Raw genomic sequence first — 5,742 nt, forward strand, 5'->3', positions numbered from 1 at the left:
ACCTTAAGTTATGAGGAAAAATGGCCATTTTCATGTAGCAATTGTGACTGATTAAAAGACCCCATAAAGCAAACCTCTCCACATCAGACCTCGACAATGCAGATTCTCAGCAGCATCTTGCTACTGTTCATTTCCAAGAGGAAAATGACCAATTCATATCACAATATATTCTAAAACCTTCTTTACTTTTAAATGTCACGTTAAAGGGATTATTCGTTAACTCTTTGTTGCAAAAGATGTTTCCTATCTTCAGCCCAATGAAAGTTGTATTGTCATAAGGTCATTAGTTCACTGGAAAATTACATGGCTCATCATTCTACATGAGTTTGTTGATTTTAAATTATAGCAATGATTTGTTAAAAAGTCAGGAAGTGCAAGAGTTTACTTGAATATCTTGTGAGTTGCACCAACTAAATACTAAAAATCCCACACACAGTTTAAAGTATTGAAGTACACATTTTGCAAATGTCAGATTATACAGTAGCACTGTGCAAGACAAAATAGTAACTGTCTGTTAAGAGTTTTATCTCAGTTCTTAATGTATTTTTAATTAATTCTTAATGAAAAAAATCAATTATGTGACTTTTTAACTTATAGCAGTTCCACATTCTCCATCTTTATCTCTCTGTTTTTGTGGAAATAATGTTAGACACCAATATTTAAATAAACAAACTTGACCTCATACCTCCTGGGTTTTGGTATACGATGGCTGTGGAAGCGTGGTTAGCAGGCAAGGGTTACGTTCCCATGGCTGAACTTGGCCAGGGACCAGTTTTGTAAAAGTCACTAAGAAACCCAGCTCGGTAAAAACCACCAGCTGTGCAGGGGGATAAACTGACCTTGTAGTTAACGAGTATCTTGAAGGGAGGAATAAGGATGTTAGAAAAAGGGATGTGCCTGTAAATAATGAAACCACAGGGGTTTCCCAAGAATATGTGTGTATAGCAGCCTAGCTCTATATATACCCTAGGCTTAAGCAGAATAGATGGATCACTTTTATCAATCATATTGGTTGTGCTGTGTTCCCTCCGAATTGCGACGACATGGAGTCTCTGACAAATTGGCGCCCGAACAAGGGACTTAGACCCAGGCAAGACAAAGAAACCCAGGTATCCGTAGAGGCTGGGGTCGACGCGAGCAGAGTGGGGAAGCTCCAGAAAAGCAGCATCTGGAGGGTCAAAGGCACCGATCTTGCTGGACAAGAGTACCGAGTTGCCTCGAGGACCTGGAGGAGAGGAGCCAGTTCACTGGTAGAGGAGCCTCTGCCTTCACCGCCCGCTAATTTGTCTGTCTGTGGGGTAAGCTGCATTGGCACCAAAGCTGTGTAACTCGTGAAGAATATAAAAAGCTAGCTGTGTAATTCATGAAGAATATAAAAAGCTGTGTAAGAATATAAAAAGCTGTGTAAGAATATAAAAAGCGCTGCAAGAATATAAAAAGCTCTGTAAAACTGTGTAAAGCTGTGTAAAGCTGTGCAACTTGCGAAGAATAGCAAGCTGTGTAAGAATGTAAAAAGCTGTGTAAGAATATAAAAAGCTGTGTAATTTGTGAGGAATATAAAAATGGATATGGAAAGACAGGCAGCCTATGATTTATTTAAATGCTTCTTAGAGAAGCGAGGTATAGGGAAAGAAATAGACTTAGGGAAAGAGTTTACCGCCCTTCTCGATTATGCACCTCAGAAGACTCCTCAGCATAAGCAGGAAGATAAAGTGAAACAGTGCTCGCGTCCGAAAGTACAAGTAGAAAGTGCAAACGCGAACACCTTCGACGCAGAGGAAGAAGACCCCAAATCGGAATTGAAACCAGACCCAGAGTCTCCGGCAGAACCGGACTTGTACCCTTCCCTTCCTGATCCCGACTCAGACTCAGACAATTCAGACAGTTCGGCTTGTTGGCAGATGCGAACCAGCCTCACTGATGGTCAACTGTGGCAGCTGCTGAAGAAATTAAAGTATTGGAGACAAAAGAAACCTCCGAACCCTCTGGCCCACCCTCCTACAATCCAGGAGTAAAGAAAGGGGAGTGGGAGGGGGGTGTTGGGCATGGGGGAGGGGATTACGGTAATAACCCTGCTAAAGGTTGGCGAGGGATGATCAAAAATGCAATTGTTATGGAGGAATTTTCGGCTATGTGTCCCTCGGCATTCCTGGTATTTAACACTCCACAGTGGGGAAAGGAGTGGGAGGCATTGGATTTAAAGGTAGTAAAGGAGGTGCGTCAACTGGTAACAACCTACGGGTTAAAATCATCGTATACTGGACGTATTTTTTCTGCATATATCTTAACACCATATGATATCTGTATGATAGCTCAATTGTTGCTTACTCCCCACCTTCAGATGTGATTTAAAGTGAGCACAGCAGAGGAAAAGGCTGGATACATGGCTACTGCCTTTTCTGCTGCTGTTAAACCCCTTTTACAATCAGGTTAGGGCAATCGTGGGGGGATAATTGTGGACAGACGGGACATTTTAAAAAGAAACAGTGTACTGTAAAGAAAATTAATTCAGCAGCCCGCCGCCCCCCAATAGTGTTATTCATTTTGCAGATAAATGTATTAGATGTCAACAAATTTGGACACAAAACAATTGAATGTCGTTGCTTTGCAACCTAGCTTGCCTAGCCCTTTAATGATACCTCAGGGTTGGGATTTAATAGTAATTGATTTAAAAGACTGTTTTTTCACAATTCCTCTACACCCAAGCGATTGTGAAAAATTTGCTTTCTCTGTCCCAGCAGTTAACAAAGGAGAGCCTGCTAAGAGATAGGAATGGGTTGTTTTACTTCAAGGTATGAAAAATTCTCCTGTTCTTTGTCAACTGTATGTTGCCTGAGTATTGCAACCAATCCGATAAAAACTGCAAAAATGTGTTATCTACCACTATACATAACATATCCTAATTGCAGGCAAAGATTTAAACAAGGACCATCTGCTCTACCTGCTACAATCAGAATTAGCGAAAGCAGGACTGGTAATTGCACCAGACAGAGAGCAACATAAAGCCCTTGGAAATATCTCGGGTGGATCATTTCCGGAACTGAAATTAGGCCTCAAAAAAGTTAAAATTACCACACAGATAAAAACCTTGTTTGACGTGCAGAAATTGATGGGTGAAGCACTGGAAAGAGTCAGCACCACCCCAGGACACCCCCCCTTGTCAGTGATTGAATGAACTGAAATTTGATCTTAGGACATCCGTTTTATGGATGTTTTCAGTCCTTCTTAAGGTGAAGGGAGCAACCTTTTTTACGTTAAAGTTCTGCATCAAGACCCGCAGTGGAAAGGTCTGTGATGGACTGTGGACTTATGACCCCATATACAACTCAATACATTTTCTCTGTGATACTCATGGACTAGAAGTTGGTAAAAATAAGTACGTCCAGGTTTCTATCGACCTTTGGAGACCTTTATAAATACTGCTGGCTACTTCTTCCAACATAGGCTGGCCACCTGTGTCGGAATGAGTGTGCGTTTTGGTCAGTATAAAAGCCGAAGCCTCATGCAATGTGGGGGGAGGCAGAGCCTCTGCAGGGACGCCTGCTAAGGTTGAGCCTGCTGCCTCGCACTGCGATGATGCTTCTTGGAGCTGGTTTTCCTGTTAGTCTCCACAGGGTCCTTGTGCCACGTTCTGTACGTGGAATTGTGTAGCGGAAGTAATGGTTGTTGGGATTTTGTGCTTCAAATATTGTAGTTGCGTGGACTGTGCTTGTGGGATCCCATATGTATGTGTGTGTCTGTGTGTGTGTTGAGGGCAGACAGTGTTCTGTGTATTTTTTGTTGTTGGGTTCATGTAAAAGTTTCTAATAGAGAGTAGTTTAACATTTCAGACAAGATAGGGTTAATGAAAGCGTGAGGTTGCCGGCAGGTATTTATGGTTGCTGCTGAAGCAGGCAGGCTGCTGTAGCTGCTGCCAGGCAGGGAGGCGTTTGTAGCCGTGCAAAGCAGGGTGAGCAACTTCAAAAAAAAAAAAAAAAAAAAAAAGTTATTTGATAAGAGTTCAGTCCCCATGTTCAAAAACAGCTGCCCTCCGATTCGGCTCCTGGTGCTCCACCGGTGGAAGGACCAGGATGTACACCAGGGCCAGGAGAGAAAAAACAAAACAAAATAAAACAAAACCAAGCTTAATACGTTTAAAGTATGAATCCAAGACTTGGAGGAACAGATAGATCGGTTGAAACAAGAACTGCTAACTGAAAAAGAGAGAGGGGTAGTGCAAGCACAAGCCTTGCGAGCCGTCACCTAAGCAGCAGCAGGGTGGCAGATAAAGAACCTATCTACTTCTCAAGAACTGATAACCTGGAGGAGGGGGTATATTTGTGTCCTCCTGCCTACAGGTCCATGGCAACTGACTGCAAAGTTTGTCAAGCCTTGCCATGAGCTGGACAGACGAATGGAGGAAGCCGAGATGCCTCAGCTGCAGGACCTGAACATGAATACCCCAAGCAGAATGAGATAGAGGAAGAGAAAAACCAATGATTGCTAAACATCATTTGGCGGCAACTGAAAAGTAACAGCTCGAATATGTGTGTTTGTAAAGTAGCTATTGTTAGAGGCTTTGATTTTGTGTATGAAACCACCTGTATTTACTAGCCAGTTGCTGATAAGAAACTACACCTTGTATTGTATAGATTTGTCACTTGTAAAAGAGATGTTAAAGCATGCAAATTTGTAGTAGCTGCTAGAAAATACTAAAGCAAAAGATATAAATATTTTAATACAATGGTAGTGTTATAAAGCAAGTAATGGAACAAATTAAGAGGGTGAGAGAATTCCACTGGTAAAAAATTTCTTTGGCTAGTCCCTTGCTGGCATCAGCATCTTCAACATGCTGCTGCACCCTGTAATAGTTACTCTGCTAATGTAAATCTGTGTGTGTGCCTTGCCGTAATAACAACTTGTTATTGAATGAAGCAGGTGAAACTGCATTGACAACAAGGTGCAAGGACTGAGGCTGACCAAATGCCTGCTACCACAATCAAGGGCAAGACTGGGTTGGCCTTTGTGTTTGCCACCAAGAAGAACATTTAGCTCTGCTGCTGGCTGCAACCCAGCAGGCGTGGAGCAGTGGGGACACATGCCATGCCAGACCTTGATGTGAAGGATGGCCTCCCCTGTTAGCAGAGAGCCGTATGTGTTGCATGAATCTCTCAGACCATAGTAGCTCTATTCACAAGGAGCTGCAACAACTCAAAGACAACTTGCAGAAGTTAAAGGAGGGTGACTCTTGGGACCTCACCTCTTGGTTAAGATCACTGGGACTAGGATCATGGTTAAGCAGTATTTTAAGCCACTTTTTGCCTGTATGTATCTTGCTTTTGCTTATCTCGATTTGTTTGCCTTGTATTATGCAATGTATTCAGCAAAGCCTTATGAAAATTGTAACAAATATGCTTGAAAAAGAAAAAGGGGAAACTGTGGAAGAGTGGTTAGCAGGCAAGGGTTACGTTCCCATGGCTGAACTTGGCCAGGGACCAGTTTTGTAAAAGTCACTAAGAAACCCAGCTCGGTAAAAACCACCAGCTGTGCAGGGGGATAAACTGACCTTGTAGTTAACGAGTATCTTGAAGGGAGGAATAAGGATGTTAGAAAAAGGGATGTGCCTGTAAATAATGAAACCACAGGAGTTTCCCAAGAATATGTGTGTATAGCAGCCTAGCTCTATATATACCCTAGGCTTAAGCAGAATAGACGGATCACTTTTATCAATCATATTGGTTGTGCTGTGTTCCCTCCGCATCG

The sequence above is a fragment of the Neopsephotus bourkii genome, unplaced genomic scaffold (assembly GCF_033783945.1).
Source record: "Neopsephotus bourkii isolate Nb327-2 ecotype Australia unplaced genomic scaffold, CSIRO-AGI_Nbou_v1 NB_551, whole genome shotgun sequence".
Lineage (NCBI taxonomy): Eukaryota > Metazoa > Chordata > Aves > Psittaciformes > Psittacidae > Neopsephotus > Neopsephotus bourkii.